Here is a 16,715-nt window from a genome sequence, read left to right as displayed (position 1 = left end):
AGAATGCTAATACTGTTGTCTGGACACACAGGGCTGTGGCAGGGCATGTATGAGCCACGACCCAGAGAACCAGAATGGCTGTATCATTTGTAGTAATTTTGGTTACTATAGCATAAGGGTTTTATTTAATATTTGACCTGAATAATTTTGGACGCCCATGCCATCCTGTAGAAGGTGGAGAAAAAGTTATTTTTTGTTCATGCAACAACAGATGAGTCAGAATATGTGCAGCCCCTGGAGAACATAAAGACAGCCTTTGCAGCAGAGGATGAGGCCTTGTGGCATTCTCAATAGTTGAATGACATTCTCATAACCATTCTGCCACAGGTACTTTTTTTCACCTATCCATTGTCCATATCCACTTATAAGCTGCTGCCTTTTTCCAGCGGTCTCTGGGTGAGAATCAGAGCTTACTACGGACAAGTCGTCAGTTTATCACGACACAACACACAAACACACACAAGTTTGTATTTCTACTCATATTAGGACTCACATTTAATCCAGAGATTTTTCATAACCCTAACCATGACTACTATATACAAAAACCTGATTCGTACCTTTACCTCTAAACCACACCTATAACCCTAAACAAGTAGTCCATCATATTAAGGCCAAGTTTTGGTCCTCCTAAGACACATCAGTCTTCAGAAGATTAGTGAATATACCAGAAATGGTCGTCAATAGGACAACTAAGCAAATATACACACACACACAACGACATCGTTGACCTCAATATCTGAGATGTCTGAGGAGAAAGATAGGTGTATGGACCTCAAATACAAAAACAGGTAAGACAATAATGTTTACTTATACAAAAAAACAGACAAAAAAAACTAAGCTAATAGTTAAATTAAAAAAAAATCTAATTTAGTCTGTTATGATATATTATTTTATGAGTCTTACTGCTGCATTTTTCAACAGTATGGAATGAAAAGCTGAAGTAATAACAAAAAATTTTGTTTAGGGTCAAAACTGAAACATATGCTTCTATTTTGGGTTCTATATATTTGTTCATTTGACTCCAGTGGAGTCAGTTTCTCACCAGTGATGAGCCTCACCTCACGTCTCTGGCTCTCTTGTGACCCTCTGAGTGTTTTTAAACCACTGCTGCATGTCAAAAACATTTTGTTGCCTCTCCCACATGTTTAGAGTTCTTTTTCATTCCCCTATAGCCTGTCTTGAGCTTCCCTTAACCTTTGTGTTGGCATCTCTCCACAAAAGTTTCTTATCAAAGTTGAGTAAATTCACCAAGCTGCGCAATGTTTATTGTTTATGGTTTTAAAACCTTTCTCTTTACTGTACCATAAATCCAAGTCACTGTCATCGTCCTCAAGTCTGGCTCAGCTGGAGAATTTATGAAACGAAATCATTTCCTCTGCACTATTTGTCACATTTGCTCAGTGCTAAATCAATGAAGCTGAATTTGACCTTATCACAAAATAATGTATTTTTCTTTTAGCATAATGAGGCTCTTTGATAAAACATGAATTGGTTTTGAGAAATGCCAATAAAATGAAAGAAAATAGGTTTTTGGCTGCATCTTGTTTACACAGACATCTATACTCTGTAAAGCAAGGATGCTTGATAAAGGATTTCTTACTTGATGGGTAATGGCTATTATAGTTAATAGTAAACTATTGACTGGGCGGTTACCTGAGTCCAGAAAGATGTGGGGACTGGTGTGGAGAGGTACGGCAGACAAATCTACTTTGGGTGAGTATTTTTCCAACCATGTACATAAGAGGAGTAATATAATATATAATCTTGTCATGCAGACATGACATTAAAATTAGAATACTACATCAGCCAAAACAAAACAGCATTCTTAATGCCAAAATGTGGGTCTAATGAAAACTATGTTTAATACCTGCTTAAGGGTTGCTATTTTTAAAATGTACTTTTAATCTGAGAAAAAAAACCTCATCAGAACCCATATTCTTATTTGCTGGATATGACTGTAAATTTTAAAATATATACATTTTAAAAAACACATTTGATTATCATGGGGTTGTTTTTAGCAGTTTCCTTACCTAATATAGCTGGGTCCTTACAATTAATTGCCACAAAGAAAATATTTTGTGTCATCACTTTTATCATCGCTTATTTTGCATGCAGAAAGACAGATGTGCAAGCACCTTGTAATCTGAGCAAGCAATAATTTGTGGCATATGCATCACACTTGAGTCAGTGTACACAAATTAATTATTATATGATTAGCCAATCACAGACAAGTTTTGTTGTTGTTGTTTTGTTTTATTTTGATTTTGTTGTTTTTTCCACTCCCCAGGAGTACTACAGTAAATGGTGGGTTCAATGGGTTGAAAAGCTGTTACAATCAGCAAATCAGAATCTTCCCTCAAATCAAAATGTGGAAATTACAAAAAACATGAAGGATGTATGGAAAAACACAAAATAGTTGCAAGATATGTATTCTAATTAAGAAGCAGAAGAATATTTAGGTTTTTTTGCACTAATTTGTTTTGTATTACGTTGAACATAATTTTGTGTCATACGCCAGACAGATGCAGCCTCTTTGGAGGGGAAGCAGATACATTCATTTGAATGGAAGTCAATAGAATTGGTGTGTTTGTTGCAATAAGATGCAAACTGATGTCTTTTCCAAGTGTAGTTGTTTACTTATTATGACTAACTTGATAAATTATTAAACAACTTTGCTTCTTCCTAATGACTGACAACATTTTATAATTTTTTTTATTTTTTATTTTAAATTGACATAGTTAGGTTGAATGCTGTCACTTCAACCTCCAAGGTTTCATATGTGGTCACATAAATTTATAGGTAATTTTTTAATGCCCAACATACAACATGGAACTATACCCAAAGCACAAAGATAGAAAGCATAAGGAAAAATAAAGCTGATCTCTAACATAATTTATTATATATTACACAATATTTTCTTGTTTCTTTTATAAGTCTCAGCCATTAATCTGTTTTATGTTAAAAAAAATTCTGCAGTCTGCTCTATTAGATAAAAAAAAAGGTTACAGCTCATCAGTTGTGCTGTGACTGAATACATAAAAACCTGATTGTGTGGTACGTTTACATTCAAGTGGGAAAAAAGAGAGAGCTGAGAATGCAGATGATGCTGAACGAGTGGAGCTGATGTTAAAGATGTTTATGACAGAGTGAAACACGCACAAAAGACATCCTGAATAAGCGAGAAAGCCTGGAGCACACATCATAAATTATTATAGCCCACCATATCAACGGTGTTTAATTTAGCCTGCCTTTTTTGATTAATTACAATGTTTTTTTTTATGTGACTTTACATGTAAATGCTTAGTTCCAATTGAGAAATCAAGATTTTTCAATCAGTGTCCCAGGTTTGGAATTAGTGGGCATCTTCTTCTGTAATAAGAATTTACTTTGAAGCTGTTGAAAATGAGCAACTTATTTTGTAAATCATTGCAGGTATGAATCAAATAGCAGGAGAGACCGAAGACAAAAAAAAAAAAAGTCATATGTTTAATTTACGTCTGCACCTACAGGCAGACATCTGCTCCAGTTTGCTTTTTAGACTGGCTCCAGGTTAGCTATTTGTTTTTCTGGCAGGTTTTATGTTACTTGTATAGAAAAACCTTTTCTTCTTTTGACATATTGGTTTATAATTTAGGTTCTTTTTCTTTCCCCAATTTCCGGCCGGACCAGTTAGTTCTGGATCCTTCCATGAAGGAATACACGGTCAGCTAAGTAACTCCTGCAGCGCAACAGAAAACAAAGAGGCACTTCTCTCTTTTTGTGGGCTGTAACCACGTCCGAAGGTCCAGTAAATTCTGTTCTTAAAGAGCCTGTTTGGTACAAATAATGTAATAAAAATTAATGAGAAGGTACTAGAAAAAAATGTGTTCAAACCTAAAGAGCTTCTAGTAGAGATCAGATTAAAACACTGCAATAAATATTGGAAAGACCTTTACAGTCAATATTTAGTGTGAGTTTTTAGTAGGTGATTGGATTATTAATGTTCACTAATACCAAAATAATATGAAGGTGTATGACTACTTTTTAGTAAAATCCATTTTCAAAAGAAAACTATTTTAGAGCCTATGGACCAACATGTATTTCCTTACTTATAATGTCTTGTGTACAGTTGGTCCAAATGTGTTTTCACTTGTGACTCCCCTCTTTACGTATATAATGTCAATACTTTGAACCAGTTCTAATTTGTATCATAAATATTTTAGACTTCCTGAACAATTCTGTCGCAATAAATTTGAATGTACTTTGCTTGGATTTTATGTGGCAAGCCAAAGCAAGAGAATATATGTCTTATTTAAAGTATTTTAAAATAGAAATTTGAACTTGTTACATGTATGTATATTCAGTCTCCTTTTCACAAACACCCCTAAATTTAATTTATTCTTAGTAGAAATACAGCTATTCTGTGAAGGGTACAGAGAATTTATGGAGAACATTAGTGAATAAATAGAATCACAACAAACAAGGAACACAACAAGGTGAGATTGTGGAATAGTTTAAAAGATGGCTCAGTTAACAAAATCTCAAGCTTTGGAAATCTCACGGACCCATGAAAAATGAAACAGTAAATACCTTGGAACATCCAAGGCCATGGCTGTCCACTTATAGGCAAAGAGACCATTAATCGGAGATGCAGCAAATAGGCCCGTGTTAGTTCTGAAGAAACTGCTGAGAACTGCAGCTCAGGTGGGAAAATCTGTTTACTTGAAAACCTTTTTGTCATGCACTTCAGAAATCTCGCCTGGAAGAGTGACAAGAGAGAAAACCACATGAAGCCTCAATTTTAGTTTGCCAAAGACCATTTTAGGCAACCTGGTTAGATCAGATCAAAATTAATTTCAATATTCTTCATGCATGGCAAGAATAGCTTGAAACTAACATGCCACGCAACCTTGAACACACCATCCTGAATAGTGGTGACAACAATATTCTGTGGGGAAGCTTTGCTACAGCAAGGACAGCGAAGATGATCAGAGCTGATGGGAAGATTTATGGAGCAAAATACAGATAATTCCAGGAAGAAAACCTGTCTGAAGCAGTAAAAAGCCTTGATTCTGGGGCTGGAGGTTCACATAGCAGCAAATGACCCCAAACAAATAATCAGCCAGTTGAATCACACTAGTGAATTATTTGCTCAACATGTCATCATGTTCCGGAGGAGTGTGCTAGCCTACAATTTATTTGATTAAGATGTCTTGGATCAGGGGAACATCTAAAGCAAGCAGGACACTGGCTCTTGATTGTTATAGTCATCTACCACTGGGTTAGATCAAATCTTTTTTATATTTTTGAATTACCTTGTTAAAGTCTATAATCAAAATCTAACAGAATTTTTGGCAAGACAGGACACTTGATGTTCACAGACACTCTGCAATCAGACCAAGTATGAATTATTTTTACGAAGAACAAAGACACCAGAAGACTTGAGGAAGTACAGTAATTGTAGAAAACCTTTTTTTACCTGCAAAATATTTCCAGATTTCCTGGCAAAGTGTTTAATATCCCACTTCACAGTACTTCATATTGGACTGTCCTATTTAACTGGAGTTAATATAAATTGATGTTTGTGTACTTGCAACAAAAAGTGAAGAAATTCAATTAGTAGGAATACCTTTGTAAAGACACCGCATGTACATTCACCTCTGTTTAACTTTGTCTTCATGCATCATGGCCTTATGGTCATCTTCATTGTAACCCCAACACACACATATAATGTTAATGAAATTGTTAAGGTCTTGGGTTGTTTTGATCATTTTCTAGTTCCATTATTATTGTGTTCCTTAGGTTCTTATTTTGATAACATCAGTCTTGTTTCTATTTTACCTTAGCTCTGTCCTTTCTCAGTTATTCTAGTTTGTTTAGTTATTCATTGTGTCTGCCTAAGTTACTCTTAGATTAATTTCTCTAGTCCCCAGAGTATTTAAAGCCTTCCCCTGCTCACACTCTTTGCTTGTTCCTCCTGTTAAACCCTGTTATAATTTGTCTCTTGCCTGTTTTATCCTTCTGTTTTATTGTTCTGAAGTCCTGTTTTTGTTTGGATCTGGCTCCCTGTGGTTTTTGTAAGTCTTTTGTAATTTTTTCTTATTAAAACATTAAACATGATCCAGGCTCCCAGCTGCTGTCTGGCTTTTTGGTCCACCAACAAACACATCATGACAGAAATCTCACTGACTTTCCAGGCAATTCCACTCTTCACATTTTTGGATTTGCTCAAGTGGATTAAAATATTTATGTCAGCATCTATCATCTTCTCTGGGTTGCTTCACAAAACTGAGCTGACATTTCAACATTATAAAGAACCTGTAAAGTTAATACAGATTCCTTCTTTACTCTGTATTATTTGTATTAGGATTTTCCAGAGGAAATTATGATTTTTAGTGCTGAAAGGCTAAAACCAATAAGATAACAGATGCCAGATGAGCGAGGACATGCTGCATTGAACATGTAATATATCTCACCATGAGTTACATGGTGGTCCAGAGAAAGCGTGTTCTGTCTCCTGCAGTCTGTACTATTTAAAAGATACAAAATATTTTACTTATCAGTAAAATGAGTTCTTTTTGCTGTTTTGCTTTCTATATCCTGGTTTTGAGTTTTCTGAAAAAACACCCAAAAAATGTACTCTCAATTTTTACTCTCTTCTCTTTCATTTCTTCCATCCAGCTTTAGAGTGAAAACATGAGCTAGCCAGAAGGAATCTGGATATCAGATCAACAGAGAGGTGAGGCTACAGACTTGATGCACTCTGAAATACATAAACATCTTCTTACTCCTGAGCCTGGATTAGCAATTTATTCAGTGGATTACTGTGCCCTTTGTGACCCTGATTAAAAATTCATCCATGCTGTTTTTATTTCTCTCAACAATGTTTATATGTATAAAATTCAACTCTGAAACGGCTTTCTGTTTGTTTTGCTTTTTTTAATTCTAGACTCCGGATTGTCAACATATAGTTATTTGTCAGTCATTATAAGCAGCCCTACAGGCTAATAGCACAACAAACACAAGCTGTCACACATACTTATGCATGCATAAACTAAAATGCATGACTTACACTCCGACACACATGCTGGTCCTCATGAGGATTAGCTTCCAACTCACATAAAGTCAGAATTAAATGAATATACAAACAGGAGATAACTGAGGAACAAGATCCTTAAAGCATTGTTTCCAGCTAACTGGTTAATACAATAACAATAAAATGTATCACAGAGTTGAGATTGCTAACTATGTTGCAGAGTTAAAGCTTCAGACATGGTCTGCTCATGTGGACAATACGTCACGATGAAACCTGCTTCATCTTTGTCTTGCTAAGTGGAGAGGAGCAGGTAGAGTGGGACGGGGGTTGAGACTAGGGACTGGGATCTCACTGAAGAAGACAACAATGAAAAGGTCTGTGCTTGTAAATTTTATGAATAATTAGTTCACTTTATGCTCTACTCTATTTGGTCAAGGAATAAAATGATTTAAAAGCCAAATCCTTATGCTTTAGGTTAGTTTGTAAACTCTTCTCCACCAACAGCTGTCGAAAGTTACATGAATCAATTTTTGTAATTGACTGTAAAGCCTTTTGGCTGAAGACAATGAAACTTTAACTGTTTTTGTCTGCTTGCTGCTGATTATGGTGCAAAAGCCTCTTGGAAAAATCTCAGTAGGAAAATCGTGGGATTATCCATCCATCCATCCATTCATTCATTTTCTGTACACCCTTGTCCTTTAAAGGGGTCAGCAGGGGTGCTGGTGAATGTGGGACTAAAATCTGAAAAAAATAGTTGGCAGTAAATTGAATTCTGTTTGTCAAGACCACTTTTAAACAACTTTGTTTTATTCATACAGATGACATGCAAATTTAGTTTGCCTAAGAGACTCAAAGTCTTCTTTTCAGCACAGATTTTCAAAGGCATATTTAAAAGGATATAATTTTCAAAGTTAAAAGGAATGTATTAGAGTTTTGACTGAGGTCAAAACTCTGCCTTCTCCCTCAGTCAATTGCTTCTTATCAGTGTTGGGTTCCTGTAATTAGATTTTAGCGTAATATCTGTAAAAAATTATATTAACTCCTATTTTGTAATATATATATATATATATATATATATATATGAATAAAAGGTCTTTATATTGTGTTTATATTTTGATGTTTTAGGATTCTAACCAGAATATACTCGGTATTCATTGTTCATCACAATTTGTACTTGTGTCAAGCCTATTAGAGCTACATACTTGATCACTAGAGCATTTAATGCAGAATATGTCTTGCTTAAAATGTTTTCCTGTACTGCAACATCATTGCATTTGATCATTTTATGTATAATCTCTTTTACTTCCTTTAATTAGCCCCTTCCTTCCTTTGTGCCAACCTTGGGATTATTGACCAAACACTATGACAGGATTAAACCTTAATGGGCCTTTGGGTGTTCAATGTCCAATGGATCATCTATGCACATGTTATCTGTACCAAACAAGCTGTTTATACAAAGGAAAAGTGTTTTGAAGCCATGAAAATTTGTGTGTCCCTTATTTTAAAGAGTGAGGAATATTATTCAATACCCTCAAATTTCCACTCTTATTTACTGATTTTATATTATTTTGCAATATGACTGTACTGAAAGTTGACCAAATAATATGAAACGATCTGTTCTACAAAAAAATTAAGTAACACTATTCACTGAGGAAGTTATGTTTAAAAGAAGCCTGATTAATGGTTTGTTTATATGTATTTTGCCACTGGCAGTGTTTTAGTACATATTCTGTGTATGAGAACTTAAACTAAGATTGAAAACTGAGATTTAACTGGATTGAATTTATGCAGTCAGCAAACCAATTCCCACATTCTGTAGTCCTGAATTTGAAAAATAAAAAATATAGCAATTCCTTAGCTCTGAGGAATTGATTCAGAGTTCAGCAGCGTGAACATTAAAAGCTACAAAAAACTCTATAACACTGTATACAAATAATTGTAAAATCTAAACTTTTTTTATTTGGGAGGATTTTGCAGAATAACTGATGTCTTATAGAAATTCACTACACTAAGTGAACATAACAGTGGATGCAGCTGTACCTGGATATCACATAACTGACGCTACAGCACAAAACATTGTTTAATGTCCAAACATGCTCTGAGATCAATCAACTAAATAACTTCAAAGAGCATCTTTGGCAAATTTGTACCTTGCTTCTTTGTGTCAGCCATTGTTGCTTACAATTATTCTGACCACCTGTGGCCAGTCCCTATGACACTATGTAACATAGGTTTCTTTTGTTTCCAGATGTTTGTCTTTAGAATAATTGAACAGATGCACCCGCTGTGCCTCTAGGAGCAGGAAGTAGACATCAACACAATAAGTAAAGATTTAGGAGGTGTTGTGGCAACAGAAAAAAAAAAGAACTCAGACTGTCTACAGAAGAAATCTGTCTTCATACCTGAGCAACATTTTTAACGCAGTGCTGGAAAAAGGCACTCTTCAAATCCTTTGGTTTGTGAAATCCGTTATTTATTTTCATATTACTTCTAAAACCATAACAAGAATCGAAGACATGGAATATGTTTTGACAGCTTAATGAAGTCAGTGGCAATACAGACCAATATCTATGGTAATCAATAATAATAGATCGAGTTTAAGATGATATTCCAACATGACTAACAATAAATTTGAGTCTGTAACAAAGACTAATAATGGGTCTATCAAACATAAACAGCTTATAACAAGACTATCAAAGGATTATATGAAACCAAACAGAAGGAATCGGATTCTGTGTTTTAGAATCCTTGATCCTGTATGCATGTAAATGCCTTAAGCAGTAATCACAGTTATTGATTATAATGCCTCTAGTGACGAAATGGTAATCACCAGATTGAAATCATTGATCCAGTGGGAACAGTCTGTCCTTGGGAAAAAGAAAGGACCAGCAATGAGAGACAGATCTGTCTCACTGGCTTCTGTCCCACAGACACATCTCTGGGTCTGGATATCATACTGAACATGTATGTTTATATCAACGGACATAAATAGTTAAGTCAGAAATTGTGTTTTCAATACAAAATAATATAGTGATATATTTTTTCCTGGCTGAAACATAAAGAAAAAATCTTAGAGTGCAGAGGGAAGGCGGTCTTTTCTGATCTCCCCTTTAGAAGCAAACTGACAGTTGTGCTTTCAACATTTTTTGTCATAGTTTTTTTTTTTTACTATGACAGTGCAATGCCAAAAGTGATAGGATGATTCAAAACAGACTTTGCAAATTTTACACAACATAGCATTCAGCTCAGCACCACAGAACAACTTTTGGAATTTGTAATGCCTCTTCTTTAGGGATGTCCAAAAACCACATTAGTGCACATAAATAATAAATCTGACTCTAGTCTCCAAAGACTCTTAGAAGTTCCTGACAAGCACCAGTACAGATCCCTCAAGGATGTTGTGTAGATAAATCAGAACCACATTTACTGAGTTGTTAATATTGTGTTATTAACCTGAGGTAGTGAAGTTTCTGGTTCTTCCTAGAGTTTTTTTACTTCCATTTTGTCGCATTAAGCGGTCAGTGGTTGCCGTTTCTTTGTATAAAAGTTTCATAATCCAGTTATCCTTATAAAACTTTAAACGTCTGGTTTAAATGGGTTTCTCAAAACCCATGATAATAATGTGTTACAAAACACTCAAAAAGTCAAGTGTTTGCCACCTGCATGCAGTTCCTGAAGGGGTCATGGGAATTTGATTGTCCAGTCCTGCATTTTGTCCCCTAACGTTGATATGAAGTATCTTTTGGATTTTGCATACAAGAGATAGCAAAATGTCTTGTATGCAAAATTTTTTTTTTTTTTATTACTTCAAAAGAATGAGTAATTACTCACAAGGTATATGTGTGCTATGTCTGACCTGAAAAGACTCATGCTAGATGTTTTGAAATAAATGCTTCTGAATGTTACCCTGATTTTGCAAGCACTTCTATGCACCATTAATGTACTGCTTCATATGCTCATCCACTGACAGACTGTCAGCTTTTCCTTGATTCCTCAGCTGGAGAGGTGGGCAGTGAGTGACTGTAAGAAGGGTTTATTTGTGACATGGATGTCTGTTGTGCATCTTCAAGCGTCTGTGTCAACTCAACAGCAAGTGATAAAAGGGAAATGACAGAGACAGGAAGGGAAAGGCCTGTGATTAACTTGAAAGTAAAGTAAAACAAGAGATTTTGGAAGAAGGTGTGGAGGGAGAGGAAAAACAAAATTATGCTGACAACAAACGTTCATTAAGTTTAATTATAATGGAGAAACGTGTTAAGGTGAGAAAGGTTCAAACAACCTCTCTTTTTGAAGAGGATGTAAAACGCCTCTAAAATTTGAAAATTCCTTTGGATGTTTTATCCTTTTATAACTTTTACAACTCAGTTATGATTAATACAATTTGGCTTCTTTGACAAAAAAAATGCAGAAAAACCCTTTAATTTCAAAGTGAAACGTGATTTCTTCAATATAATGGCAATTAAATAAAATTATTTAAAAATGTACATAAAATAAGCGACTGCATAAATATTCACCCTTTTCAAATCAGTATTCAATGAATGCAATGCTGGATGCAGTCACAGCACAGAGTCTGTGTGGATGGGTCTCAGTCAGGCACATCTGGATGCTGCAATTTTACGCCATTATTCCTTGCAAATCTGTTCAAGCTTTATTATGTGTACTTTGGATCGGCAGGGCTTTTTAATTCCTGCCTCTATCAGACAGAGGTCTGGGTTTTGACAGGGCCACTCCTGAATATCCACCTTGATGTCTTCAAGCCATTTCTGTGTCGCTGGAAAATAAATGTCTGGAGCCACGGTTCTCTGGCAGATGGAAGCAAATTGGCCTCCAGAATTTCCAAACGTTTTACTGCACCATTTTATCTGCTGACACGGACGCCCGGTTGTTGTATGCAGAACCTCTCCCATCTCAGCTACTGACGCTTGCAACATCTTCAGCATAGTCCTTGATGTTCAAGTGACCTCTCTCACTAGTCTCCATCTTGCATGGTCCTATGATTTGTGAGAACAGCCTGATTGAAGCAAAGTGTCATGGGTCTTGTGCCTTCCATTTCCTGATGATGGATTTAATGGAACTCCAGGCAATTTTCTGTCCTTGGATGTATTTTGTGTCCAACACCTGACATATAACCTTTACTCTGATTAACTTGAAGTATTGTTTTATCTTTATGCAATAATGGTAGATTAACCAGAGGATTGACCTTTTTGAAACAGATGCATTTATACTATACATTCACTTGAGACTCAACCATTGAACCATTTAACTCATTGTGAAACTACATGCACAAATTGTTTGAACCTCTGTTGAGTTTAGTCAGTGATGGGGTGAATATTTGTGCAATCACTCATTTCATGTTAATATTTTGTAGACCTCAGTTTTCACTACATTTTATAGGTACTGAATTAAAGACAAGCCAACAAATTTATAGGACATTCTTTTAATGAAAGTAATGTCTCATGTTCCATGTCCCATTGTGCATAATGTTAATATTGTTACATAACACACACTTGAGAGTGGAAACTATATAAAGTTTGGAATTTAAAGTCCAGAAGTGTGTTGTACAATGGCATTTTAAAGCAAAGATTATTCTAAATGGAGTGTTAACACATTAATCTAGATTTTACACTGATTTACTGTCTGACCTTTTTTTTTTTTTTTTTAAATACCCTCAAGGATAAAAACGACAGCCCTGTTATAAACTGGCAACCTGTTCAGCATGTAACCCCTCCCTCAAGCTACAAAAGTTATGTGACAATGGGTCAATGCAGAAATTATGGTGCAGGGAAAATCGCTGGAAAAACGGAAACTTTCAAAAACAGAAGACCTGCTCAATAAATTAGCAACAGAGAAAAAGAGAGAGAAAGAAGGTGGATGTTTGTTTTAGATGTTTGCTCTGTTTAGTAGTAATATCCATGTAATTTAGAACAATATAAAAACTGAATAGCATTCCAAGTTTAATCTTCCACCAACCGTGAAGCAATAAAATCAAAATCAAAGAGAAACCTAATGTCTCCCCAAGCTAACAGGCACAGACATATTCTCTTTAGTATACTATACAAAAATAATGTTTTTTTTAATGAAGTTGTTTTCTTTTTCTTCTTTTAACCAAAGAGCATAACTAAATTTGTGGAATTTGACTAAGTAGATTTCTGAGCATTTCTGTGGTGTTCTGTGAATAGTGAGTAATGCTTTCTGTTGTAATACAGCAGATGTTTTATAAAAAAATAATAATTTGTGTACCAAGATAAACTTTATTTACTATTAATGAGAAACCTGTTAGTGTCTGATTGTATTTTGCAAAATTGTGGCCTACAAGTTGACATATATCAACATCTGATCATTGTACTTTTTTTTTCTCAATGTCAAAGTTACAGCTTAAGTCAGAGTGGAAGGATGCATGGAAAGAACAAAAAGCATATTGTTTCAATGCTTTAACTTTTCACCCCAAATAATATTAGCAACAAATGTCTCTCTGTCAGAAAAGCCTTTACGATGGTGGGTTTAAATATTAATATGCAAATAAAATTTACAGCAGCATGAACATTAAAAGCTACTTAACAACTCTATAACACTGTATACAAGTAATTGTAAAATCTCAATTCTTTTAATTTGGGAGGACTTTGCAGAATAACTTGTAGATTTAGAAATTCACTATGCTTCAAAAATGCTCACTGTTGGAGCCATACTTTAGCAACACTTAAGAACTGCAATGAGCTCATCTTAGGTCACAGATGTACAACCCATTATCTTAAAAGGGTTCTGGTGGAAAACTGACTGCTGAAGCTGTATTTGCATCAGTGCTTGTTGAAGGTGGACTGACATGTGTGCATCTGGTGTGTGTGCGTGCGGGGGGATGTGTGTGTGTGTTTAATTACATGCCTGTGTAGGAAGGAGTATCAGTATTGTGTCAGCACCACTACACTACTAAGATTTATGCTCATTTGTTGAGGCCACACACATACGCTTTCTTTCCTCTTTGACACTACTCCTCTTTCCATTACCAGAATCTTTGAACTCAATTTTGCATCTAAAGGAAACTGCATTTTTTGTTACAATGAACTTACTGATAGTCTAGTTTGATGAAAACTGTAACTGGCTTCAATTCATCTATATGATTGATCATATATTTTGGTACATAATCTGAGTCTGTTGTCTTGTAAAGTCCCTTGGGATGACATTCTTTTTGAATTGGTGCTATATAAAAGTGCAGGTGTACTATAAAATATGCCTTAAATGGCACATTATAATCACTTATCAAAATCAATATTCACTTGAAAATGCTTTTCTTTTTCACAGTTATTATTGATTATATTTTAAAGGTGTTTAAGGTACTGTAAAGGAAAATGATTATTTAAGTGCTAAAATACTTACAACATGTGTAAAGGTATAGCTAACACTTTTATTGGAACAGTTTTCTGTTGAGCATGGGAGAGCTGACAATAGCAGACATTTAAACAAGCAGGGCTTTTTCCTCCCCCGCTGAAGACAGAGTAATAAATTTACATTCCGATAGGGGGCAAGAGACTTCTTGGCGCCTCTCCCCGTGCCAGACAGAGATGAGCACGAAGTGGCCAATACTGAGATAAGAACCAGACCTCTGAGCTGTATAGAGGAGTGTCCGGGGTTTCTTTGGGGCCGAAAACAGGTCTCTGATTGGTTGAACAACGGAACGCCTTCTTTGCATATATTAAAATACGGAAACTCCTCTTTGATATAAGATTACTACACGGAGCACGCGGAGAGAGTTTTTCCATTTTTTCCTCTCCACGTTGGGCGCCGTTGTCTGTCTATGTGTTCTGTGTTCGTTTGTCTTCCCCTGGTGTGTCTTTATTTTATTTTTATGAGTTAATGCATATCTCTGTATCTCTGCAGCTTTGTTGATGAATTAAACTCTGTGATCTGTGACGTCAACACGCTGTGTTAGTTTCGTTTTAGCAGGACGCCGCCACTCGCCAAGGACTCGGGAGAAAAAAGAGGAAAGAGCCAAAACTTTTTGTCCAAAGCTAGCATTAAATGATCTTCTTCCTCAATAATTTGGGGGCTCGTCCGGTTGCGGATTCTGAGCGGGCGGCTCTGTCACGCGCTGGCCCGGTTCGGCTCAGACGCTACAGTCGGGTAAGACTCTTTGATTTGTTTCCGTGTCTACGACACGTGGGCGATCGGTGCTGACTGTTTTGGTGTGTGACTACAGGGATGGAAAACTGCAGATGTATGAAGGTACTTCTAAAAGACTTTGTTGTTAATAGATTTGAATAGACACGGGAACAGAGGACCGTGGCAGGTCCAAGCAGTCGGATTAACGTTACCGCTGTTATAAGGCTAGGTTTTAAGTGAATTTTTCCTGAAGGCTTAATTCTGTCCCTTCGAAAAAATTGGGAAAGTTTGTGTCTGGGTTGTATCACCCTTCTGTGGTAGATTAAGGACTAAAAGCGGGTTGTATCACCCTTCTGTGGTAGATTAAGGACTAAAAGCGGGTTGTATCACCCTTCTGTGGTAGATTAAGGACTGAGAGTGCACCCGGGTACAAAGATGCATCTTATATTTTTGTAACCGGCGCCGGGTTTATATTTTCTATTTTATCCCCCCCCTGTTTTTCTCAAAAACTGTGTTGTGTGTCTATGTGTTTCTCTGTGTGGCGATCTGTGCTTCTTGCCGCCACGACGCTCTGCGTGTGTCTGCGTGTGTATCTGTGTGGCCGTGTGTGTGCGGGTGCGAGTTCGGGCTGGCTGTGTGTTTAAGCGGAGTGTTAAGTGGTGTGAATAGCGCTGTTTGTGTGAATTCGCATTGATTTTGCTGCGTGGTGTTTTGAAAAGTGAAGTACAGAAAACACGTGGTGTTTTGGTTTTAAATTAAGGGTTGAGTGTAATACTGGTACCAGATAGCGGGAAATGACTGATTGCTGAACAATTTTGACATGTCTCTTTGTGAACGTGCACGATATTTAATACAGGTTCCTGACAACTAGAGTTGAAATTAATTAAATTAAATCTTGAAACATGTTGACAAAACATTGGTAAATTCCTGAAGCTTCACTACAATTTAAAATTAGACTGCAATTTGATAAAATAATAGGGACTGACTGACATTTTGACTGACTATGAAACTGGCCAGATGTGTTGTATGTCCTCGTTTGTGTTGTAATACATGTTGGTGTGAAAGTGTGTGTCTGCAGATAGGATACCACTTGGTATTTTGTCTCATTTAAATACCACGAGAAGGTAAACAGCGCCTCTGTCAGCAGATGCCATAGGCAAGAATTTCTCACTTGGGACACCAAGTTGAAGTAGAAATTACTCTACAGAGTATTTTTTAGTGCTGTCTCGTGGTGTAACAATCTCCAGTTTTTAGAACACCCTATGTGTTAAACTGGACTAAATTATTAAAATTAGGCAATAACAGCAGTTAGTGTGACCTGCAGTGTAAAGATTGGAAGGTTATTGAAAGATAGAATCTGGATAAAATAAAAACATCTGAACAAATTGAAAATAACTTATGGGTTCTATTACAGGATGGAATACATCAATAAAATTACATTGTGATCTCAGGGGATTGTGGAAATGATGTATTGGCAAATTAATAGATAAATACATAAATGATTAGGTAGAGCAATAAAGTAAATTAACTGAAATTTATATAGAATTGAGAACTAACATAGTGGATGAGGATGTTAATGATTCCTTCTCAGGCTGTAACTTCTACC

The sequence above is a fragment of the Xiphophorus couchianus genome, chromosome 8, assembly GCF_001444195.1.
Source record: "Xiphophorus couchianus chromosome 8, X_couchianus-1.0, whole genome shotgun sequence".
NCBI lineage: Eukaryota > Metazoa > Chordata > Actinopteri > Cyprinodontiformes > Poeciliidae > Xiphophorus > Xiphophorus couchianus.
Note: the sequence above shows the minus strand (reverse complement) of the source record.